Source organism: Leptodactylus fuscus, chromosome 11, assembly GCF_031893055.1.
Source record: "Leptodactylus fuscus isolate aLepFus1 chromosome 11, aLepFus1.hap2, whole genome shotgun sequence".
Taxonomy (NCBI): domain Eukaryota; kingdom Metazoa; phylum Chordata; class Amphibia; order Anura; family Leptodactylidae; genus Leptodactylus; species Leptodactylus fuscus.
This window is the reverse complement of record NC_134275.1, coordinates 48,995,094-49,021,590: the sequence shown is the minus strand read 5'-3', so window position 1 is coordinate 49,021,590 and position 26,497 is coordinate 48,995,094. Positions and strand designations below refer to the sequence as shown.

General features: G+C 42.8%; 1 protein-coding gene across 2 annotated transcripts in view; it reads left to right on the top strand.

The window, feature by feature from the left end:
* Positions 1–26,497, top strand: part of PRX (periaxin) — a 58,714-nt gene that overhangs the window by 6,508 nt on the left and 25,709 nt on the right. The window contains exon 1 of one of the 2 annotated variants that reach the window (XM_075259925.1): positions 21,825–21,905. The exons of the other annotated variant lie outside the window; for it this stretch is intronic. The gene's annotated coding sequence lies outside the window, so the exon portion shown is untranslated. Of the gene's footprint in view, positions 1–21,824; positions 21,906–26,497 lie in introns of those variants that run through there. 2 annotated transcript variants of the gene reach the window in all.

The following is a 26,497-nucleotide window of genomic DNA, read 5'->3' as shown; positions in this document are numbered from 1 at the left end:
AAGAGGGGAGTATAAGAGGGGAGTATGAGAGGAGTATAATAGGGGAGTATAAGAGGACTATAAGAGAGGAGTATAAGAGAGGAGTATAAGAGGGGAGTATAAGAGGGGAGTATAAGAGAGGAGTATAAGAGGGGAGTATAAGAGGGGAGTATAAGAGAGGAGTATAAGAGGGGGGTATAAGAGAGGAGTATAAGAGGGGAGTATAAGAGGGGAGTATAAGAGAGGAGTATAAGAGGGGGGTATAAGAGAGGAGTATAAGAGGGGAGAATAAGAGAAGAGTATAAGAGGGGAGTATAAGAGAGGAGTATAAGAGGGGAGTATAAGAGAGGAGTATAAGAGGGGAGTATAAGAGGGAAGTATAAGAGGGGAGTATAAGAGAGGAGTATAAGAGAGGAGTATAAGAGAGGAGTATAAGAGCGGAGTATAAGAGATATGTATAAGAGAGGAGTATAAGAGAAGGAGTATAAGAGAGGAGTATAAAACGGGAGTATAAGAGAGGAGAAAAAGAGGGGAGTATAAGAGAAGGAGTATAAGAGGGGAGTATAAGAGAGGAGTATAAGAGGGGAGTATAAGAGGGGAGTATAAGAGAGGAGTATAAGAGAGGGGTATAAGAGGGGAGTATAATAGAGGAATATAAGAGAGGAGTATAAGGAGTATAAGAGAAGGAGTATAAGAGAGGAGTATAAGAGGGGAGTATAAGAGGGGAGTATAAGAGGGGAGTATAAGAGGAGAGTATAAGAGAGGAGTATAAGAGGGGAGTATAAGAGAGGAGTATTAGAGAGGAGTATAAGGAGTATAAGAGAAGGAGTATAAGAGAGGAGTATAAGAGAGGAGTATAAGAGGGGAGTATAAGAGAGGAGTATAAGAGGGGAGTATAAGAGGGGAGTATAAGAGGGGAGTATAAGAGCGGAGTATAAGAGGGATGTATAAGAGAGGAGTATAAGAGAGGAGTTTAATAGGGGAGTATAAGAGGACTATAAGAGGGGAGTATAAGAGGAGTATAAGAGAGGAGTATAATAGGGGAGTATAAGAGAGGAGTATAAGAGGGGAGTATAAGAGAGGAGTATTAGAGAGGAGTATAAGGAGTATAAGAGAAGGAGTATAAGAGAGGAGAATAAGAGAGGAGTATAAGAGGGGAGTATAAGAGAGATGTATAAGAGAGGAGTATAAGAGAAGGAGTATAAGAGGGGAGTATAAGAGAGATGTATAAGAGAGGAGTATAAGAGAGGAGTATAAGAGAAGGAGTATAAGAGGGGAGTATAAGAGGGGAGTATAAGAGAGGAGTTTAATAGGGGAGTATAAGAGAGGAGTATAAGAGGGGAGTATAAGAGAGGAGTATAAGAGAGGAGTATAAGAGGGGAGTATAAGAGGGAGTATAAGAGGGGAGTATAAGAGAGATGTATAAGAGAGGAGTATAAGAGAAGGAGTATAAGAGGGGAGTATAAGAGAGATGTATAAGAGAGGAGTATAAGAGAGGAGTATAAGAGAAGGAGTATAAGAGGGGAGTATAAGAGGGGAGTATAAGAGGGGAGTATAAGAGAGGAGTATAATAGGGAGTATAAGAGAGGAGTATAAGAGGGGAGTATAAGAGAGGAGTATTAGAGAGGAGTATAAGGAGTATAAGAGAAGGAGTATAAGAGAGTAGTATAAGAGAGGAGTATAAGAGGGGAGTATAAGAGAGGAGTATAAGGAGTATAAGAGAGGAGTATAAGAGGGGAGTATAAGAGGGGAGTATAAGAGGGGAGTATAAGAGAGGAGTATAAGAGGGGAGTATAAGAGGGGAGTATAAGAGAGGAGTATAAGAGGGGAGTATAAGAGCGGAGTATAAGAGAGATGTATAAGAGAGGAGTATAAGAGAGGAGTATAAGAGGGGAGTATAAGAGGGGAGTATAAGAGGGGAGTATAGAGAGGAGTATAACAGGGGAGTATAAGAGGACTATAAGAGGAGTATAATAGGGGAGTATAAGAGGACTATAAGAGGGGAGTATAAGAGGAGTATAAGAGAGGAGTATAATAGGGGAGTATAAGAGAGGGAGTATAAGAGGGGAGTATAAGAGGGGAGTATAAGAGAGGAGTATAAGGAATATAAGAGAAGAAGTATAAGAGAGGAGTATAGGAGAGGAGTATAAGAGAGGAGTATAAGAGGGGAGTATAAGAGGAGAGTATAAGAGAGGAGTATAAGGAGTATAAGAGAGGAGTATAAGAGGGGAGTATAAGAGAGGAGTATAAGAGGGGAGTATAAGAGAGAAGTATAAGAGAGGAGTATAAGAGAGGAGTATAAGAGGGGAGTATAAGAGGAGAGTATATGAGGAGATTATAAGAGGGGAGTATAATAGGGGGTATAAGAGAGGAGTATAAGAGGGGAGTATAAGAGAGGAGTATAAGAGGGGAGTATAAGAGGAGAGTATATGAGGAGAGTATAAGAGGGGAGTATAAGAGGGGGGTATGAGACAGGAGTATAAGAGGGGAGTATAAGAAAGGAGTATAAGAGAGGAGTATAAGAGGGGAGTATAAGAGAGGAGTATAAGAGAGATGTGTAAGAGAGGAGTATAAGAGAAGGAGTATAAGAGGGGAGTATAAGAAAAGGAGTATAAGAGGGGAGTATAAGAGAGGAGTTTAAGAGGGGAGTATAAGAGATGAGTATAAGAGGGGAGTATAAGAGGGGAGTATAAGAGAGGAGTATAAGAGGGGAGTATAAGAGGGGAGTATAAGAGAGGAGTATAAGGAGTAAAAGAGAGGAGTATAAGAGGGGAGTATAAGAGAGGAGTATAAGAGGGGAGTATAACAGGGGTGTATAAGAGGGGAGTATAAGAGAGGAGCATAACAGGGGAGTATGAGAGGGGAGTATAAGAGGAGAGTATAAGAGAGGAGTATAAGAGGGGAGTATAAGAGAGATGTATAAGAGAGGAGTATAAGAGAGGAGTATAAGAGAAGGAGTATAAGAGGGGAGTATAAGAAGAGAGTATAAGAGAGGAGTATAAGAGGGGAGTATAAGAGGGGAGTATAAGAGAGGAGTATAAGAGGGGAGTATAAGAGGGGAGCAGAAGAGAGATGTATAAGAGAGGAGTATAAGAGAAGGAGTATAAGAGGCGAGTATAAGAGGGGAGTATAAGAGGGGAGTATAAGAGAGGAGTATTAGAGAGGAGTATAAGGAGTATAAGAGGGGAGTATAAGAGAGGAGTAGTAGAGGGGAGTATAAGAGGGGAGTATGAGAGAGGAGTATAAGGAGTATAAGAGAGGAGAATAAGAGGGGAGTATAAGAGGGAGTATAAGAGCGATGTATAAGATAGGAGTATAAGAGAGGAGTATAAGAGAAGGAGTATAAGAGGGGAGTATAAGAGGGGAGTATAAGAGAGGAGTATAATAGGGGAGTATAAGAGGACTGTAAGAGGGGAGTATAAGAGGAGTATAAGAGATAAGTATAATAGGGGAGTATAAGAGGACTATAAGAGGGGAGTATAAGAGGAGTATAAGAGAGGAGTATAATAGGGGAGTATAAGAGGAGAGTATAAGAGAGGAGTATAAGAGAGGAGTATAAGAGAGGAGTATAAGAGCGGAGTATAAGAGAGGAGTATAAGAGAGGAGTATAAGAGGGGGGTATAAGAGAGGAGTATAAGAGGGGAGAATAAGAGAAGAGTATAAGAGGGGAGTATAAGAGGGGAGAATAAGAGAAGAGTATAAGAGGGGAGTATAAGAGAGGAGTATAAGAGGGGAGTATAAGAGGGGAGTATAAGAGGGGAGTATAAGAGGGGAGTATAAGAGAGGAGTATAATAGGGGAGTATAAGAGGACTATAAGAGAGGAGTATAAGAGGGGAGTATAAGAGGGGAGTATAAGAGGGGAGTATAAGAGAGGAGTATAAGAGGGGAGTATAAGAGGGGAGTATAAGAGAGGAGTATAAGAGGGGGGTATAAGAGAGGAGTATAAGAGGGGAGTATAAGAGGGGAGTATAAGAGGGGAGTATAGAGGGGGGTATAAGAGAGGAGTATAAGAGAGGAGTATAAGAGCGGAGTATAAGACATATGTATAAGAGGGGAGTATAAGAGAAGGAGTATAAGAGGTGAGTATAAGAGAGGAGTATAAGAGGGGAGTATAAGAGAGGAGTATAAGAGGGGAGTATAAGAGAGGAGAAAAGAGGGGAGTATAAGAGAAGGAGTATAAGAGGGGAGTATAAGAGAGGAGTATAAGAGGGGAGTATAAGAGAGGAGTATAAGGAGTATAAGAGAAGGATATAAGAGGGGAGTATAAGAGAAGGAGTATTAGAGAGGAGTATAAGAGGGGAGTATAAGAGAGGAGTATAAGAGGGGAGTATAGAGAGGTGTATGAGAGGGGAGTATAAGAGAGGAGCATAAGAGGGGAGTATGAGAGGGGGGAGTATAAGAGAGGAGTATAAGAGGGGAGTATAAGAGAGGAGTATTAGAGAGGAGTATAAGGAGTATAAGAGAAGGAGTATAAGAGAGGAGTATAAGAGAGGAGTATAAGAGAGGAGTATAAGAGAGGAGTATAAGAGAGGGAGTATAAGAGGGGAGTATAAGAGGGAAGTATAGAGGGGAGTATAAGAGAGGAGTATAGAGGAGTATAAGAGAGGAGTTATAGAGCGGAGTATAGAGATATGTATAAGAGAGGAGTATAAGAGAAGGAGTATAAGAGAGGAGTATAAGAGGGGAGTATAAGAGAGGAGAAAAAGAGGGGAGTATAAGAGAAGGGAGTATAAGAGGGAGTATAGAGAGGAGTATAAGAGGGGGAGTATAAGAGGGGAGTATAAGAGAGGAGTATAAGAGAGGGGTATAAGAGGGGAGTATAAGTATAATAGAGGAATATAAGAGAGGAGTATAAGGAGTATAAGAGAAGGAGTATAAGAGAGGAGTATAAGAGGGGAGTATAAGAGAGGAGTATTAGAGAGGAGTATAAGGAGTATAAGAGAAGGAGTATAAGAGAGGAGTATAAGAGAGGAGTATAAGAGGGGAGTATAAGAGGGGAGTATAAGAGGGGAGTATAAGAGGGGAGTATAAGAGCGGAGTATAAGAGGGATGTATAAGAGAGGAGTATAAGAGAAGGAGTATAAGAGGGGAGTTTAAGAGCGGAGTATAAGAGAGGAGTATAAGAGAGGAGTTTAATAGGGGAGTATAAGAGGACTATAAGAGGGGAGTATAAGAGGAGTATAAGAGAGGAGTATAATAGGGGAGTATAAGAGAGGAGTATAAGAGGGGAGTATAAGAGGGGAGTATAAGAGAGGAGTATTAGAGAGGAGTATAAGGAGTATAAGAGAAGGAGTATAAGAGAGGAGTATAAGAGGGGAGTATAAGAGAGGAGTATAAGGAGTATAAGAGAGGAGTATAAGAGAGGAGTATAAGAGGGGAGTATAAGAGAGGAGTATAAGAGAGGAGTATAAGAGGGGAGTATAAGAGGGGAGTATAAGAGGGGAGTATAAGAGAGATGTATAAGAGAGGAGTATAAGAGAAGGAGTATAAGAGGGGAGTATAAGAGAGATGTATAAGAGAGGAGTATAAGAGAGGAGTATAAGAGAAGGAGTATAAGAGGGGAGTATAAGAGGGGAGTATAAGAGGGGAGTATGAGAGGAGTATAATAGGGGAGTATAAGAGGACTATAAGAGAGGAGTATAAGAGGGGAGTATAAGAGGGGAGTATAAGAGAGGAGTATAAGAGGGGAGTATAAGAGGGGAGTATAAGAGAGGAGTATAAGAGGGGGGTATAAGAGAGGAGTATAAGAGGGGAGTATAAGAGGGGAGTATAAGAGAGGAGTATAAGAGGGGGGTATAAGAGAGGAGTATAAGAGGGGAGAATAAGAGAAGAGTATAAGAGGGGAGTATAAGAGAGGAGTATAAGAGGGGAGTATAAGAGAGGAGTATAAGAGGGGAGTATAAGAGGGGAGTATAAGAGGGAAGTATAAGAGGGGAGTATAAGAGAGGAGTATAAGAGAGGAGTATAAGAGAGGAGTATAAGAGCGGAGTATAAGAGATATGTATAAGAGAGGAGTATAAGAGAAGGAGTATAAGAGAGGAGTATAAAACGGGAGTAAAAGAGAGGAGAAAAAGAGGGGAGTATAAGGGAAGGAGTATAAGAGGGGAGTATAAGAGAGGAGTATAAGAGGGGAGTATAAGAGGGGAGTATAAGAGAGGAGTATAAGAGAGGGGTATAAGAGGGGAGTATAATAGAGGAATATAAGAGAGGAGTATAAGGAGTATAAGAGAAGGAGTATAAGAGAGGAGTATAAGAGGGGAGTATAAGAGGGGAGTATAAGAGGGGAGTATAAGAGGAGAGTATAAGAGAGGAGTATAAGAGGGGAGTATAAGAGAGGAGTATTAGAGAGGAGTATAAGGAGTATAAGAGAAGGAGTATAAGAGAGGAGTATAAGAGGGGAGTATAAGAGGGGAGTATAAGAGAGGAGTATAAGAGGGGAGTATAAGAGGGGAGTATAAGAGGGGAGTATAAGAGCGGAGTATAAGAGGGATGTATAAGAGAGGAGTATAAGAGAGGAGTTTAATAGGGGAGTATAAGAGGGGAGTATAAGAGAGGAGTATAAGAGGGGAGTATAAGAGCGGAGTATAAGAGAGATGTATAAGAGAGGAGTATAAGAGAGGAGTATAAGAGGGGAGTATGAGAGGGGAGTATAAGAGGGGAGTATAAGAGAGGAGTATAACAGGGGAGTATAAGAGGACTATAAGAGGAGTATAATAGGGGAGTATAAGAGGACTATAAGAGGGGAGTATAAGAGGAGTATAAGAGAGGAGTATAATAGGGGAGTATAAGAGAGGAGTATAAGAGGGGAGTATAAGAGGGGAGTATAAGAGAGGAGTATAAGGAATATAAGAGAAGAAGTATAAGAGAGGAGTATAGGAGAGGAGTATAAGAGAGGAGTATAAGAGGGGAGTATAAGAGGAGAGTATAAGAGAGGAGTATAAGGAGTATAAGAGAGGAGTATAAGAGGGGAGTATAAGAGAGGAGTATAAGAGGGGAGTATAAGAGAGGAGTATAAGAGAGGAGTATAAGAGAGGAGTATAAGAGGGGAGTATAAGAGGAGAGTATATGAGGAGATTATAAGAGGGGAGTATAATAGGGGGGTATAAGAGAGGAGTATAAGAGGGGAGTATAAGAGAGGAGTATAAGAGGGGAGTATAAGAGGAGAGTATATGAGGAGAGTATAAGTGGGGAGTATAAGAGGGGGGTATGAGACAGGAGTATAAGAGGGGAGTATAAGAAAGGAGTATAAGAGAGGAGTATAAGAGGGGAGTATAAGAGAGGAGTATAAGAGAGATGTGTAAGAGAGGAGTATAAGAGAAGGAGTATAAGAGGGGAGTATAAGAAAAGGAGTATAAGAGGGGAGTATAAGAGAGGAGTTTAAGAGGGGAGTATAAGAGAGGAGTATAAGAGGGGAGTATAAGAGATGAGTATAAGAGGGGAGTATAAGAGGGGAGTATAAGAGAGGAGTATAAGAGGGGAGTATAAGAGGGGAGTATAAGAGAGGAGTATAAGGAGTATAAGAGAGGAGTATAAGAGGGGAGTATAAGAGAGGAGTATAAGAGGGGAGTATAACAGGGGTGTATAAGAGGGGAGTATAAGAGAGGAGCATAACAGGGGAGTATGAGAGGGGAGTATAAGAGGAGAGTATAAGAGAGGAGTATAAGAGGGGAGTATAAGAGAGATGTATAAGAGAGGAGTATAAGAGAGGAGTATAAGAGAAGGAGTATAAGAGGGGAGTATAAGAAGAGAGTATAAGAGAGGAGTATAAGAGGGGAGTATAAGAGGGGAGTATAAGAGAGGAGTATAAGAGGGGAGTATAAGAGGGGAGCAGAAGAGAGATGTATAAGAGAGGAGTATAAGAGAAGGAGTATAAGAGGCGAGTATAAGAGGGGAGTATAAGAGGGGAGTATAAGAGAGGAGTATTAGAGAGGAGTATAAGGAGTATAAGAGGGGAGTATAAGAGAGGAGTAGTAGAGGGGAGTATAAGAGGGGAGTATGAGAGAGGAGTATAAGGAGTATAAGAGAGGAGAATAAGAGGGGAGTATAAGAGGGGAGTATAAGAGCGATGTATAAGATAGGAGTATAAGAGAGGAGTATAAGAGAAGGAGTATAAGAGGGGAGTATAAGAGGGGAGTATAAGAGAGGAGTATAATAGGGGAGTATAAGAGGACTGTAAGAGGGGAGTATAAGAGGAGTATAAGAGATAAGTATAATAGGGGAGTATAAGAGGACTATAAGAGGGGAGTATAAGAGGAGTATAAGAGAGGAGTATAATAGGGGAGTATAAGAGGAGAGTATAAGAGAGGAGTATAAGAGAGGAGTATAAGAGAGGAGTATAAGAGCGGAGTATAAGAGAGGAGTATAAGAGAGGAGTATAAGAGGGGAGTATAAGAGAGGAGTATAAGAGGGGAGTATAAGAGAGGAGTATAAGAGGGGAGTATAAAAGAGGAGTATAAGGAGTATAAGAGAAGGAATATAAGAGTGGAGTATAAGAGGGGAGTATAAGAGGGGAGTATAAGAGAGGAGTATAAGAGAGGAGTATAAGAGAGGAGTATAAGAGGGGAGTATAAGAGAGGAGTATAACAGGGGAGTATAAGAGGGGAGTATAAGAGAGGAGTATAAGGAGTATAAGAGAAGGAATATAAGAGTGGAGTATAAGAGAGGAGTATAAGAGGGGAGTATAAGAGAGGAGTATAAGAGGGGAATATAAGAGAGGAGTATAAGAGAAGGAGTATAAGAGAGGAGTATAAGAGAGGAGTATAAGAGGACTATAAGAGGGGAGTATTAGAGGAGTATAAGAGAGGAGTATAATAGGGGAGTATAAGACGGGTGTATAAGAGGAGAGTATAAGAGAGGAGTATAAGAGAGATGTATAAGAGAGGAGTACAAGAGAGGAGTATAAGAGGGGAGTATAAGAGAAGGAGTATAAGAGGGGAGTATAAGAGAAGGAGTATAAGAGGGGAGTATAAGAGGCGAGTATAAGAGAGGAGTATAAGAGGGGAGTATAAGAGAAGGAGTATAAGAGGGGAGTATAAGAGGGGAGTATAAGAGGGGAGTATAAGAAGAGAATATAAGAGAGGAGTATAAGAGGGGTGTATAAGAGAGGAGTATAAGAGGGGAGTATAAGAGAGGAGTATAAGAGGGGAGTATAAGAGGGGAGTATAAGAGAGATGTATAAGAGAGGAGTATAAGAGAAGGAGTATAAGAGGTGAGTATAAGAGGGGAGTATAAGAGAAGGAGTATAAGAGAAGGAATTTAAGAGGGGAGTATAGGAGGGGAGTATAAGAAAAGAGTATAAGAGAGGAGTATAAGAGAGGAGTATAAGAGGGGAGTTTAAGAGAAGGAGTATAAGAGGGGAATATACGAGAGGAATATAAGAGGGGAGTATAAGAGAGGAGTATGAGAGAGGAGTATAAGGAGTATAAGAGAGGAGAATAAGAGGGGAGTATAAGAGAGGATTATAAGAGGGGAGTACAAGAGGGGAGTATAAGAGGGGAGTATAAGAGGGGAGTATAAGAGCGATGTATAAGATAGGAGTATAAGAGAGGAGTATAAGAGAAGGAGTATAAGAGGGGAGTATAAGAGAGGAGTATAAGAGAGGAGTATAATAGGGGAGTATAAGAGGACTATAAGAGGGGAGTATAAGAGGAGTATAAGAGATAAGTATAATAGGGGAGTATAAGAGGACTATAAGAGGGGAGTATAAGAGGAGTATAAGAGAGGAGTATAAGAGGGGAGTATAAGAGAGGAGTATAAGGTGTATAAGAGAAGGAATATAAGAGTGGAGTATAAGAGAGGAGTATAAGAGGGGAGTATAAGAGAGGAGTATAAGAGAGGAGTATAAGAGAGGAGTATAAGAGGGGAGTATAAGAGAGGAGTATAAGAGGGGAGTATAAGAGAGGAGTATAAGGAGTATAAGAGAAGGAATATAAGAGTGGAGTATAAGAGAGGAGTATAAGAGGGGAGTATAAGAGAGGAGTATAAGAGGGGAGTATAAGAGAGGAGTATAAGAGGGGAGTATAAAAGGGGTGTATAAGAGGGGAGTATAAGAGAGGAGTATAAGAGGGGAGTATGAGAGGGGAGTATAAGAGGGGAGTATAAGAGAGGAGTATAACAGGGGAGTATAAGAGGGGAGTATAAGAGAGGAGTATAAGGAGTATAAGAGAAGGAATATAAGAGTGGAGTATAAGAGAGGAGTATAAGAGGGGAGTATAAGAGAGGAGTATAAGAGGGGAATATAAGAGAGGAGTATAAGAGAAGGAGTATAAGAGAGGAGTATAAGAGAGGAGTATAAGAGGACTATAAGAGGGGAGTATTAGAGGAGTATAAGAGAGGAGTATAATAGGGGAGTATAAGACGGGTGTATAAGAGGAGAGTATAAGAGAGGAGTATAAGAGAGATGTATAAGAGAGGAGTACAAGAGAGGAGTATAAGAGGGGAGTATAAGAGAAGGAGTATAAGAGGGGAGTATAAGAGAAGGAGTATAAGAGGGGAGTATAAGAGGCGAGTATAAGAGAGGAGTATAAGAGGGGAGTATAAGAGAAGGAGTATAAGAGGGGAGTATAAGAGGGGAGTATAAGAGGGGAGTATAAGAAGAGAATATAAGAGAGGAGTATAAGAGGGGTGTATAAGAGAGGAGTATAAGAGGGGAGTATAAGAGAGGAGTATAAGAGGGGAGTATAAGAGGGGAGTATAAGAGAGATGTATAAGAGAGGAGTATAAGAGAAGGAGTATAAGAGGTGAGTATAAGAGGGGAGTATAAGAGAAGGAGTATAAGAGAAGGAATTTAAGAGGGGAGTATAGGAGGGGAGTATAAGAAAAGAGTATAAGAGAGGAGTATAAGAGAGGAGTATAAGAGGGGAGTTTAAGAGAAGGAGTATAAGAGGGGAATATACGAGAGGAATATAAGAGGGGAGTATAAGAGAGGAGTATGAGAGAGGAGTATAAGGAGTATAAGAGAGGAGAATAAGAGGGGAGTATAAGAGAGGATTATAAGAGGGGAGTACAAGAGGGGAGTATAAGAGGGGAGTATAAGAGGGGAGTATAAGAGCGATGTATAAGATAGGAGTATAAGAGAGGAGTATAAGAGAAGGAGTATAAGAGGGGAGTATAAGAGAGGAGTATAAGAGAGGAGTATAATAGGGGAGTATAAGAGGACTATAAGAGGGGAGTATAAGAGGAGTATAAGAGATAAGTATAATAGGGGAGTATAAGAGGACTATAAGAGGGGAGTATAAGAGGAGTATAAGAGAGGAGTATAAGAGGGGAGTATAAGAGAGGAGTATAAGGTGTATAAGAGAAGGAATATAAGAGTGGAGTATAAGAGAGGAGTATAAGAGGGGAGTATAAGAGAGGAGTATAAGAGAGGAGTATAAGAGAGGAGTATAAGAGGGGAGTATAAGAGAGGAGTATAAGAGGGGAGTATAAGAGAGGAGTATAAGGAGTATAAGAGAAGGAATATAAGAGTGGAGTATAAGAGAGGAGTATAAGAGGGGAGTATAAGAGAGGAGTATAAGAGGGGAGTATAAGAGAGGAGTATAAGAGGGGAGTATAAAAGGGGTGTATAAGAGGGGAGTATAAGAGAGGAGTATAAGAGGGGAGTATGAGAGGGGAGTATAAGAGAGGAGTATAAGAGGGGAGTATAAGAGGACTATAAGAGGGGTGTATAAGAGGAAAGTATAAGAGAGGAGTATAAGAGGGGAGTATAAGAGAGATGTATAAGAGAGGAGTATAAGAGAGGAGTATAAGAGGGGAGTATAAGAGAAGGAGTATAAGAGGGGAGTATAAGAGAAGGAGTATAAGAGGGGAGTATAAGAGGCGAGTATAAGAGAGGAGTATAAGAGGGGAGTATAAGAGAAGGAGTATAAGAGGGGAGTATAAGAGGGGAGTATAAGAAGAGAATATAAGAGAGGAGTATAAGAGGGGTGTATAAGAGAGGAGTATAAGAGGGGAGTATAAGAGAGATGTATAAGAGAGGAGTATAAGAGGAGGAGTATAAGAGGCGAGTATAAGAGGGGAGTATAAGAGGGGAGTATAAGAGAAGGAGTATAAGAGAAGGAATTTAAGAGGGGAGTATAGGAGGGGAGTATAAGAAAAGAGTATAAGAGAGGAGTATAAGAGAGGAGTATAAGAGAGGAGTATAAGAGGGGAGTTTAAGAGAAGGAGTATAAGAGGGGAATATACGAGAGGAATATAAGAGGGGAGTATAAGAGAGGAGTATAAGAGGGGAGTATAAGAGAGGAGTATAAGGGAGGAGTATATGAGAGGAGTATAAGAGGGGAGTATAAGAGAAGGAGTATAAGAGGGGAATATAAGAGAGGAGTATAAGAGGGGAGTATAAGAGAGGATTATAAGAGGGGAGTATAAGAGGGGAGTATAAGAGGGGAGTATGAGAGAGGAGTATAAGGAGTATAAGAGAGGAGAATAAGAGGGGAGTATAAGAGAGGATTATAAGAGGGGAGTATAAGAGGGGAGTATAAGAGCGATGTATAAGATAGGAGTATAAGAGAGGAGTATAAGAGAAGGAGTATAAGAGGGGAGTATAAGAGAGGAGTATAATAGGGGAGTATAAGAGGACTATAAGAGGGGAGTATAAGAGGAGTATAAGAGATAAGTATAATAGGGGAGTATAAGAGGACTATAAGAGGGGAGTATAAGAGAGGAGTATAATAGGGGAGTATAAGAGGGGAGTATAAGAGGAGAGTATAAGAGAGGAGTATAAGAGAGGAGTATAAGAGCGGAGTATAAGAGAGGAGTATAAGAGAGGAGTATAAGAGGGGAGTATAAGAGGGGAGTATAAGAGGGGAGTATAAGAGAGGAGTATAAGAGGGGAGTATAAGAGAGGAGTATAAGGAGTATAAGAGAAGGAATATAAGAGTGGAGTATAAGAGAGGAGTATAAGAGAGGAGTATAAGAGGGGAGTATAAGAGAGGAGTATAAGAGGGGAGTATAAGAGAGGAGTATAAGGAGTATAAGAGAAGGAATATAAGAGTGGAGTATAAGAGAGGAGTATAAGAGGGGAGTATAAGAGAGGAGTATAAGAGGGGAATATAAGAGAGGAGTATAAGAGGGGAATATAAGAGAGGAGTATAAGAGAAGGAGTATAAGAGAGGAGTATAAGAGAGGAGTATAAGAGGGGAGTATAAAAGGGGTGTATAAGAGGGGAGTATAAGAGAGGAGCATAAGAGGGGAGTATAAGAGAGGAGTATAAGAGGGGAGTATAAGAGGACTATAAGAGGGGAGTATTAGAGGAGTATAAGAGAGGAGTATAATAGGGGAGTATAAGACGGGTGTATAAGAGGAGAGTATAAGAGAGGAGTATAAGAGGGGAGTTAAGAGAAGGAGTATAAGAGGGGAGTATAAGAGAAGGAGTATAAGAGGGGAGTATAAGAGGCGAGTATAAGAGAGGAGTATAAGAGGGGAGTATAAGAGAAGGAGTATAAGAGGGGAGTATAAGAGGGGAGTATAAGAAGAGAATATAAGAGAGGAGTATAAGAGAGGAATATGAGAGGGGAGTATAAGAGAGGAGTATAAGAAGGGAGTATAAGAGGGGAGTATAAGAGAGATGTATAAGAGAGGAGTATAAGAGAAGGAGTATAAGAGGCGAGTATAAGAGGGGAGTATAAGAGAAGGAGTATAAGAGGGGAGTATAAGAGAAGGAATTTAGGAGGGGAGTATAGGTGGGGAGTATAAGAAAAGAGTATAAGAGAGGAGTATAAGAGAGGAGTATAAGAGGGGAGTTTAAGAGAAGGAGTATAAGAGGGGAATATACGAGAGGAATATAAGAGGGGAGTATAAGAGAGGAGTATAAGAGGGGAATATACGAGAGGAGTATAAGAGGGGAGTATAAGAGGGGAGTATAAGAGGAGAGTATAAGAGAGGAGTATAAGAGGGGAGTATAAGAGGGGAATATCAGAGGGGAGTATAAGAGGAGAGTATAAGAGAGGAGTATAAGAGGAGAGTATAAGAGAGGAGTATAAGAGAGGAGTATAAGAGGGGAGTATAAGAGAGTTGTATAAGAGAGGAGTATAAGAGGGGAGTATAAGAGAGGAGAATAAGAGGAGTATAAGAGGGGAGTATAAGAGGGGGATATATATCACGGTATAGGGTTTTTATTAACTATGACTATTGATAATGTGCCACAAAGATCACAGTATATAAAAATGTACTTATGATGTCACATGTAGGCATTATGATATAGTAATGGTTGTGCAGTCAGATTTTCACGACTCCTTCCATCATCAATAATCAATAGTTGACCCCTAAGTTTCTGTGGAATAGCCCCCCATCCTTTGATGTTGAGCCCCATTCACAGCAGCTATACCCCCTATGCCCTGGTAGTTATACCCATAGTTGGAAGGACTAAACAATAGAGACCTTTACATGACACACAATATATCCTACTACGGTGTTGGAGGTTCCAACCTGGGGCTATGATAGAACTTGATGGTCCTCTACAGGGGAGGATTGGAGATAACCTTTTGACACCACACAATCCTCCATAGTTTAGCGATGGCTGGGACTGTTGTCACTGACAGTAATGTTCGGAGTTGTCAGCTTAGGTCTGACATGTGCGATGTCCTCATAATCTCATGAGGTTTGCTCAGATTTCAGCATTTGTATTTGTAATGATGGGCTGGGTCATAACAAACTGCTGATGTGATTTTTGTTTAGGAAGGAAAGGGTGGAGGACCCCAATAAGGAGGAAGTCAAGCCTAAAAAATGTGACCTTTCTACTCATCTAATATTCCTCGAATTCTAGAGCAGGTCCTTTCTGTGTCACTTCGGGATCTGGGGAATAAAAGCAGGAAGTGAATTCAGTAACGGAGAAGAATCTCAGAGCTGGCGTCACTGACGGAGCAGATTATTGAGGGATGGGTGGAGGACGCTGGTCTCATCTGAGGAATTCATCCTGTGGAGATGCCACCAATCCCCCTGCCCGCCCCATCACTTCTATACAATAAACCAGCTCTGCAAATAGCATCACATCTTCACGTTTCTCCATTTTCCGGCCTAAATTCCACATAGCAGAGGATGTGTGACATCACAATATGTGTCTCTGACCGCTCTCCATGAGCTCCATGTGTAGGCGATGGACAACCTTCACACGGATATTTTTTATTTTTCATATATTTCTTAATTGCAAAAATAAGAAACTTTCTAATATGTGAAGATATGATCGTGTTGATGTTGTAGAGCCCATGTAATGTCTTCTCCTAGCTGGTTGTCCTGTTGCCTCTGACATTCCTCAGGCCTCAGCCTGCTCCTGACCGTGTTGTCCCTCTCTGGTCTCCACGTCTTCTCTCTGAGTAACAGCAGCAAGGAGGGAGGAAGAAGCATCCAAGTTATCGGGGAGGGCTGATCACAGAGACTGTCGGTAGGGAGGATAGCACACATAAGCTAGAGAGAGGGATCACATACTCCTCAGCATCAGTGTCCATCAGCTAAAGCCACTAGAGATCCCTCATGGATGGAAGGAGAAAGCAGTACAAGAATAATGCTGGAGGCTTCTGAAGGTGGCAGCCTCCTCGACACGCAGACACCTTAAATCCAGTATGTATTACCTGGGGGAAGAAGACACCAGAAAAAGTGGAGAACTAGGAAGAGGTTCAAACTGTATATCAGGAGGTCTGAAAATGGGTGAAGGGATGAACTTTTATAACTTGAAGACCCTGTCACATGTTTTAGAGCCCCTAACCTCATACTGCTGGGGCTTAGAGCCCCTCACCTCATACTGCTGGGGCTTAGGGCCCCTAAACTCATACTGCTGGGGCTTAGAGCCCCTAACCTCATACTGCTGGGGCTTAGAGCCCCTAACCTCATACTGCTGGGGCTTAGAGCCCCTAACCTCATACTGCTGGGGTTTAGGGCCCCTAACCTTATACTGCTGGGGTTTAGGGCCCCTAACCTCATACTGCTGGGGTTTAGAGCCCCTCACCTCTTAATGCTGGTGCTTAGAGCCCCTCACCTCATACTGCTGGGGTTTAGGGCCCCAACCTCGGTAATCTCAGTCCCGTCTCTGGTGCCGTTCAGCAGGTTTTATTAACTTCAAATCACTTGCACAGACAAAATGAAATAACAAAATTCTGTCTGTCTATGGCCGACACTTAAGCGAGCTTTATACAGTTTAATGTATATACCGTATGCTGCAGGCTCCTACACTCCATCACATGGTGGTTGTAGACAGAACTGTGTGATAAATCTATCATCTATGTATATACAAGGAATGTGGATCTGGATGAGATAAAACGGCCCATGAATGGTGGACATACAGATACAGCCTGAACCCACCAGCACAGGAGCGGCCCGTACTCAACCCTTCTCCCTTCTGGCTCATACTGGACATCTGGGAGGTCTCACGAACCTTGAGCATTGCTCCTATATGGGCCGGGCTCTCTCATCTTATAGCTGACGTGGGCACTTTATGTACCACATCACAAGAAAGCCGTGTGATGTGCCCAAAAGGGGGGGTTAATACCCAAAGCCCATGATAATAGGGGTGCTGCCTCACCCAAAAACATTTTGCAGAAAGTCCTGTGCACCGTTCTCCTATATCGCACTTTCTTAATGTTGTCGGATATGTTCATGATATCCAAATACCCCAATAGGACATATGGACAGAGTTTCCTTCATGAGTCTAATCCAGTTTCATCTGCACATTCACCGAACCCTTCTTTAGTGATAAATCAAATATGATTTATTTCCAAATTCAAGACATAGGTATATGTTTTTTTACTGGTACACAAAATGAGCCGTACATAGGGACTAGGGTTCGATCGAACCCTGGTTAAGAATCACTGGTCTAATCTATAGGTATGAACATTGTGGGTGAAGGTCTGCCCATGGGCAGTTGGAGCCTCCCTGTAGTCATGGCGGTGGTCGGTTGGGACATTGTAGGCCTCAGGTTCGGCCATCTTGCTGCTCCTATTGTCAGTTAATCTGTCAGTTGGTAACTGAAGGCATCATAGGAGAGCCCAGAATTGTGTCCCTGCCGCCTTCGTCATGTCTGCTGTCCCATCCGACCTGACAACAATAGGACATGAAGCCATACGCAGATTATAGGAAGGGAGCCTGAGGTGCGTCTCTCTATAGGTGATGTGAATACGGACTCGACGCTTCCTTTACACTCCACATCACAGCGGGGGCTGACAGGAAATATAGAGCAATAATCTAGACTGAAGACATATGGTGGCTACGATGACAATGATATAGGGGGGACAACTTCATCCACCAATTATTAGCAGCTATGTGTGCCTGCTGTCACTACCAGGCCCTGAGCCCTGAAGGGGACCCAGCGGAGGCCGCCTCAGGTTAGATCTGAAAACCGGATAGCCGTGACTGAAAGCCAGTGCACTGCACCGGCATCCAGCCGCGCACTCTGCTCTGGATTAGGCCCAATGAATGGGCCTAGTCCGGAGGAGGGAAATGCCTTAAGGCCGAATCATGAGGCGACTTGGCCTGAATAATGAGCATCTCGCTTCTCTTTCCAGGAGCCGGAAGAAACGGCTTCCGAAAAAAAGACCTGAGCGGCTCCAATTAATTTCAAAGGGAGCCGTCTTTTTAGTCAGGATTTTGAGGCAAATATGGCCTCAAAATCCTGACCAAAAAACCCCATGTGGACTTACCCTAAAAGTCCGGGAGTCGGGGTTATAGGCCAGACAGGGGGGAGCCTCTGTGAGTGTAACATGGAGGACATTGCTATTGGGCCTTCTTTGGGGGTTGCTGGTATTACGTGCTTGTACAGTAGTTGACTCCCTTCTCAATTGCAGGGCTGGGAACCACACACACACACACACACATATATATATATTTCCAGAGCGTATACATCCTGGCGGGAAATCAGCCCTGGTTCCCTGTGTAGATAAGGCGGCAGGAAGGGGCTGCGTCCCTTTGATAGAGCTCATAGTTTGTGTAGTGCAGAGTTCAGACCCCCCCGTACACACGCGCTCCACGGCTTCCTGACAATCATCACATAGTCACATAGTCACCGAATGACACCCTGAAGATGCCTCTGCTGGAGACTGTGCCGCCGGTGCTGTCCTTATAGTGTGCTGTATATACAGTCATGGCCAAAAGTTTTGAGAATGATACAAATATTAATTTTTTACAAAGTCTACTGCTTCAGTTGTTCTAATGGCAATTTGCATATACTCCAGAATGTTATAAAGAGTGATCAGCTTAACAGCAATTACTTGCAAAGTCAATATTTGCCTAGAAAATGAACTTTATCCCCCCAAAAAAATTTCAACATCATTGCAGCCCTGCCTTAAAAGGGCCAGCTAACATCGTTTCAGTGATTGCTCCATTAACACAGGTGTGGGTGTTGATGAGGACAGGCCTGGAGATCAATCTGTCATGATTAAGTAAGAATGACACCACTGGACACTTTAAAAGGAGGCTGGTGCTTGGCATCATTGTTTCTCTTCTGTTAACCATGGTTATCTCTAAAGAAACACATGCAGTCATCATTGCACTGCACAAAAATGGCCTAACAGGGAAGAGTATCGCAGCTAGAAAGATTGCACCTCAGTCAACAATCTATCGCATCATCAAGAACTTCAAGGAGAGAGGTTCCATTGTTGGCAAAAAGGCTCCAGGGCACCCAAGAAAGACCAGCAAGCGCCAGGATCGTCTCTTAAAAGTGTTTCAGCTGCGGGATCGGGCTACCAGCAGTGCAGAGCTTGCTCAGGAATGGCAGCAGGCAGGTGTGAGTGCATCTGCACGCACTGTGAGGCGGAGACTCTTGGAGCAAGGCCTGGTCTCAAGGAGGGCAGCAAAGAAACCACTTCTCTCCAGAAAAAACATCAGGGACAGACTGATATTCTGCAAAAGGTACAGGGAGTGGACTGCTGAGGACTGGGGTAAAGTCATTTTCTCTGATGAATCCCCTTTTCGATTGTTTGGGACATCTGGAAAACAGCTTATTCGGAGAAGACGAGGTGAGCGCTACCACCAGTCTTGTCTCATGCCAATTGTAAAGCATCCTGAAACCATTCATGTGTGGGGTTGCTTCTCAGCCAAGGGAATCGGCTCTCTCACAGTCTTGCCTAAAAACACAGCCATGAATAAAGAATGGTACCAGAATGTCCTCCAAGATCAACTTCTCCCAACTGTCCAAGAGAAGTTTGGAGATCAACAATGCCTTTTCCAGCATGATGGAGCACCTTGCCATAAAGCAAAGGTGATAACTAAATGGCTCAGGGAACAAAACATAGAGATTTTGGGTCCATGGCCTGGAAACTCCCCAGATCTTAATCCCATTGAGAACTTGTGGTCAATCATCAAGAGACGGGTGGACAAACAAAAACCTACAAATTCTGACAAAATGCAAGCATTGATTGTGCAAGAATGGACTGCTATCAGTCAGGATTTGGTCCAGAAGTTGATTGAGAGCATGCCAGGGAGAATTGCAGAGGTCCTGAAGAAGAAGGGTCAACACTGCAAATATTGACTTGCATAATATGATTGCAATTATATTTCTGTATGTGATAAAAACATCTGACAAACACACATAAAAACCAGAGGGCAGCAGATCATGTGAGAATATAAGAATTTTTTCATTCTCAAAACTTTTGGCCATGACTGTACATAGTGCCGCCGGTGCTGTCCTTATAGTATGCTGTATATACATAGTGCCGCTGGTGCTGTCCTTATAGTGTGCTGTATATACATAGTGCCGCTGGTGCTGTCCTTATAGTGTGCGGTATATACATAGTGCCGTCGGTGCTGTCCTTATAGTGTGCTGTATATACATAGTGCCACCAGTGCTGTCCTTATAGTGTGCTGTATATACATAGTGCCGCCGGTGCTGTCCTTATAGTGTGCTGTATATACATAGTGCCGCCGGTGCTGTCCTTATAGTGTGCTGTATATACATAGTGTCGCTGGTGCTGTCCTTATAGTGTGCGGTATATACATAGTGCCGTCGGTGCTGTCCTTATAGTGTGCTGTATATACATAGTGCCGTCGGTGCTGTCTTTATAGTGTGCTGTATATACATAGTGCCGCCACCACCACATTACACTGATATATAATAAACCTCTCTTATGTATGTCAGGTTTGTAGATTTGGAGAAAACAACTTTGAAGCAAATAAGGCAGTTGGTGCACTGTGGGCGGGGCTACAGCCCTGGGAGCACTGCTCTTACAGATTAGGTAGGATGGGTGATGTCACAGCAGTGGGAGGAGCAACTCATACTGTACAGGGTGGCATCGGCAGGATATGGTAGGGGCCTGAGTGGCAGCAGCAGTGCTCTAGAGAGCTGAAGCCCCGCCCCCAGTGCATCAGCTGCCTCATTTGCATAAAACTTCAAAGTTGTTTTCCCCAAATCTACAAAAGTGACATAAATGTCCTAAATATGGATCCGTATAATAAAGATTTGCTCAGTGACCAGTAAGAATAAAAATCTCCTGTACATTTGGGTCTGCAAAGCAAACAAGGACATTTGGTATGTGCGCAGGGTGAAAGTATAGGATGGAGTTGCCTTTAGGGCGCAGTTACAAACTGTATTGGAAAAAATGCAGGAAAACTCTGATGGGATTTTTACGATTTTACAAGTTGAAAAATATAAATTATTTGGAGGGTGCCCCAATGAAAACTAGTATTCCAGTATGTGAAAAGGTTGGGTGTATATCCTGTGCACATAATGTACGGACTGTTTACTGGGGTTTTTTGCCTTCCCCTGGATAAACACTGTAGGGATTGTAGGGTTATAGGTTGGACTTGATGGACTAATGTCTTTATCCAATCTACTATGTGACTATGTGACTATATAAGGGAGGTGTTATGTGTATTACTCTATTGTGCTCTGCAATGTGGTGGTGAGCCGATGAATAGGCCTGGGGGACAGTGTCGGACTGGGCCACCCCATTACCAGAGGGTCCTCCGGAGGGCCCAATAATGGTCCAGCAGAAGACACACAAATTTGAAGGCTATTGGGGTCTGTTTTTTCTAGGCCCCCAGAATCATTGGTGGTAGAGGTTGGTAGGAGGTGGTAGGTAGAGGGTGGTAGGTAGAGGGTGGTAGGTACAGGGTGGTAATTATGCTCACACATGAAGCCCCATAAAACAGTTGACACATTCCTTATATTAAGGAATTCTTAGATAAAATAGTGGGGTCCCCAGGTGAGGGTCCTGGTGAAGAGGGGCTGTAAGGAGGCCTGTAGGTGGTGCATAGTGCAGGTACATCATGGCAACTGGACACACTGTCTGAGAGCACCCTTAACAGTGGGTTTTGGGGACCCCAGAAGATCACAAAAATAGAGTCCCTCCTTATCCCTCCCTTGCACCTCTATGGGACTGCCTGATACATCTTCTCTTCAGCAATCAAATCCGGCTCCATTTAGACAGGGGGTACAAGAGAACTCTGTTCTTGTGATGGGTGAGGCCCCGGCAGTCGGACCCCTATAATATATCCTTGGGCTCGGTGGTTAGATGTAATCTTCTGCTCCATTACATGACATATAGGGCTGATATACTCACATGCACAGACTCTGCATTACAGGGGTATTGAGGATTTCGGAGGATTACAGGGGGCTTGTTATATCCTAATCATTTTTTGCAGTGCTCTAATAAACGGATAAATGACCCCAAACCTGTCGTGTAGAAGCCAAGGGTCATGTGCAGCTGCAGTGGGGGGCCGGGGTGCAGCCGGTCACTCAGGAGCGCAGTCTGCTGACATTGTGTACTGGATGTCAAAACTTGGAAGTGCTTCGGTGATGTCAGAATCCTGCAGCCAATGGCAAGCTGGACAGAGAGTTTTTGGGAAGCCTCAGCCCTCTCCCCTTGTTTGTAGCCTCTCCCTCTGGCATTGAGTGTCAGAGTTACAGTGACAGCTCAGACACTTAGTGGACGGTGCAGGACGAGCAGGCTGGGGGGCTCTGCAGAGGGCACTGACTGGGGCGCTGCGACTACAGCCTGACAACCCGGTAAGAACATCTGACAATACTAATATTTATATAGCACCGGCATATTATGCAGCGCTGTACACAGATTGTGACACAAGTATCAGGCGACAGCTCGATGACCACACCGGGGACATAGAAGTCAATGATGTATATTTAATACCGTAGGCAGCTGTTTTGGACGCAGTCACGGTTGTAGGGCGACCGCCATGTCTCCAATGGTAAAATCCGAGCCAATAGATTGGTCGCCTGGACTGTCACAGGTTATCACATTCCGCATCCAGACCATTCATCTGAACTGCGAGCTATGGAGGGTGTAGGATGGATATTACATTGTATGGACCTGTTCACTCTCTTGTCTGATAATCTGTTCCGTCATAAGAGCAGAAAACCAAAAATGACAAAGTGCTTGGACGTCATATCCGAAACCAATGATGTGAAATGGGGCTCACTGGGGCCAAGGTGTGCGCCGTTACACCGAAAACATGAGCAATCTGTGAGACCGAGTCCAGCAAATGGTCGGATTGTTTTCTGGTTTATTTGTAGTTATTACATAGAAAGAACATAGAGAATGACTAACATTATAGAAATCCCATCCAAGAGGTTGTGAAGGTCTGGGTATATATATATATATATATATATATATATATATACCTGTGTGTGACTATCTTTGTATATTTATCTGTATGTGACTGTCTGTGTATGTAGATAGATAGATAGATAGATAGATAGATAGATAGACCTGTGTGTGACTGTCTGTATACATATATACCTGTGTGACTGTCTGTATACATATATACCTGTGTGTGGATATCTGGAGTATATATTTTCCGTTTCATGCTACACTTTCCATTAGTTATGTTACTCGTCTTCTGAGAAAGCTGGATGCTTTGCGAGCATTGCCGCTCATAGACCCCCAATGTTGTCATTGTGCTTCTGATCTCTCTGCCCAGGACTGTTGATATAATACGAGGGTCCGCGTCACCGCGTCTCATGTGCTGGGTCAGACTGAGCTGTTCACATTAGTGTCTATGATACTCTTGTGGGTCTGTGTTATGTCGAACTCTTTGACTCCTTTGGGCTCAGACAGACGGAGGGGTCTCCGTGTGTAACTTTGGTCCCCATTCACACCACAATAGATGAGGACATATCTGATTAGAGGAGGCCCTTCTGCTTTCTCAGCCCCACTCCCAACCCTATATAAGTTCCCGGGGTCACTGACCTCCATAACACAAAGTTAAAGGGGTCTCCCATGTACATAACTATTTTTTAAATTTGTAGATAATTAAAAGTTAAACATTTTTACAAATAGAAGTAATTAAATATTTTGCAGAGTTTTAAAGATTTTCTCTAAATATCTTGTGGTCACAGTTTTGTTGTCTTGATCGGTTGCCAGTGGATACGACCATGAATGCAGGAACTTTGTAAGGTCAGAAAACCCATCATAATGTCCTTATTGTGTCCGGGTTATCTTCTCATACATGTAGTGTCCCCTCCTGATAACCAGCCATGATGTCCTTATTGTGGTCGAGTTATCTTCTCATACATGTAGTGTCCCCTCCTGATAACCAGCCATGATGTCCTTACTGTGGTCAGGTTATCTTCTCATACATGTAGTGTCCTCCTGATAACCAGTCATGGTGTCCTTATTGTGGTCAGGTTATCTTCTCATACATGCAGTGTCCTCCTGATAACCAGCCATGATGTCCTTATTGTGGCCGGGTTACCTTCTCATACATGTAGTGTCCTCCTGATAACCAGCCATGATGTCCTTATTGTGGTCGGGATATCTTCTCATACATGTAGTGTCCTCTCCTGATAACCAGCCATGATGTCCTTATTGTGGTCGGGTTATCTTCTCATACATGTAGTGTCCTCCTGACAACCAGCCATGATGTCCTTATTGTGGTCGGGATATCTTCTCATACATGTAGTGTCCTCCTGATAACCAGCCATGATGTCCTTATTGTGGTCGGGTTATCTTCTCATACATGTAGTGTCCCCTCCTGATAACCAGCCATGATGTCCTTATTGTGGTCGGGATATCTTCTCATACATGTAGTGTCCTCCTGATAACCAGTCATGATGTCCTTATTGTGGTCGGGTTATCTTCTCATACATGTAGTGTCCTCCTGATAACCAGCCATGATGTCCTTATTGTGGTCGGGATATCTTCTCATACATGTAGTGTCCCTGTCTGATAACCAGCCATGATGTCCTTATTGTGCTCAGGTTATCTTCTCATACATGTAGTGTCCTCCTGACAACCAGCCATGATGTCCTTATTGTGGTCGGGATATCTTCTCATACATGTAGTGTCCTCCTGATAACCAGCCATGATGTCCTTATTGTGGTCGGGTTATCTTCTCATACATGTAGTGTCCCCTCCTGATAACCAGCCATGATGTCCTTATTGTGGTCGGGATATCTTCTCATACATGTAGTGTCCTCCTGATAACCAGCCATGATGTCCTTATTGTGGTCGGGATATCTTCTCATACATGTAGTGTCCCTGTCTGATAACCAGCCATGATGTCCTTATTGTGGTCGGGATATCTTCTCATACATGTAGTGTCCCTGTCTGATAACCAGCCATGATGTCCTTATTGTGGTCGGGATATCTTCTCATACATGTAGTGTCCCTGATAACACAGCTACAATAAGGACATCATAGCTGACTCCTGACAAGTTCCAGACCATAGAAAGTTTCTGCATTAGTGGTCGTATCCATTGTCAACTGATCAAGACAACAGACTGTCACTACTACGATAGATAGAGGAAATCTTTAAAACTCTGCAGAATTTTTAACTACTTACGAGTATTTGCAAAAATGTTTAACTTTTAATTCTCTACAAAAATAGATGTGATTATGTGCATGGGAATACTCCTTTAACCCCTTAAGTCCATCAATCACTGGTAAGACACATATAATAAGAAGATATAACAAGAATAACGGATCCAACAACAGCAGCCGAGCAGTAGATTCCTAGATGTAATGATGAAGCTTCTTATATAGAGGGAGGGGCCGATCTCCAGGGTTACTATCTCCCTTATTATTATTCTCAGCCTTCACTTCGGGGGTTTCTTAGACTTTCCCTGCCATTGTTTTCTTGTCCCTTGTAGCGTTGTCCTTGTAATCTGCTACAGTTATATATACTGTATCCCGTCCCATCAACAAATTCTGCTGCACCTGCGCTGGCCCTGAAGTCTATAATAGAAGGATTTGTTTTCTCAGGGGCAGAACAGAACTGGGGTATTGTTGGGCTGTATGATACTGTATCCCATCTATCTATATATACTGTATCCCTTCCCTCTATATATATACTGTATCCCATCCCTATATATATACTGTATCCCATCTATCTATATATATACTATATCCCATCCCTCTATATATATACTGTATCCCATCCCTCTATATATACTGTATCCCGTCCCTCTATATATACAGTATCCCATCCCTCTATATATACTATATCCCGTTCCTCTATATATACAGTATCCCATCCCTCTATACAGTGTTGGCCAAAAGTATTGACACCCCGGCAATTCTGTCAGATAATACTCAGTTTCTTCCAGAAAATGATTACAAGCACAAACTCTTTGGTATTAATATCTTCATTTATTTTTCTTGCAATGAAAAAAACACAAAAGAGAATGAAAAAAAAGTCAAATCATTGATCATTTTACACAAAACTCCAGAAATGGGCCGGAAAGAAGTATTGGCGCCCTCAGCCTAATACTTGGTAGCACAACCTTTAGACACAATAACTGCGCACAACCGCTTCCGGTAACCAGCAATGAGTTTCTTACAAGGCTCTGCTGGAATTTTAGACCATTCTTCTTTGGCAAACTGCTCCAGGTCCCCCCTGAGATGTGAAGGGGGCCTTCTCCAAACTGCCATCAAGAGATCTCTCCTCCACAGGTGATCTATGGGATTCAGGGCTGGACTCATTGCTGCCACTTTACAAGTCTCCGGGGCTTTCTCTCAAACCATTTTCTAGTGCTGACCTGAAGTGTGTTTTGGGTCATTGTCCTGCTGGAAGACCCATAAGCTCTGAGGGAGACCCAGCTTTCTCACACTGGGCCCTACATTATGCTGCACAATGTGTTGGTAGTCTTCAGACTTCATAATGCCATGCACACGGTCAAGCAGTCCAGTGCCAGAGGCAGCAAAGCAACCCCAAAACATCAGGGAACCTCCGCCATGTCTGACTGTAGGGACCGTGTTCTTTTCTTTGAAGGCCTCTTTTTTTTCCTGTAAACTCTATGTTGATGCCTTTTCCTACTTTTGTCCCATCTGACCAGAGAACATTCTTCCAAAACGTTTTTGGCTTTCTCAGGTAAGTTTTGGCAAACTCCAGCCTGGCTTCTTTATGTCTCTGGGTAAGAAGTGGGGTCTTCCTGGGTCTCCTACCATACAGTCCCTTCTCATTCAGACGCCGATGGATAGTACAGGGTGACACAGTTGTGCCCTCGGACTGAAGGGCAGCTTGAACTTGTTTGGATGTTAGTCGGGGTTCTTTATCCGCCATCCGCACAATCTTGCGTTGAAATCTCTCGTCAATTTTTCTTTTCCGTCCACATCTAGGGAGGTTAGCCACAGTGCCATGGGC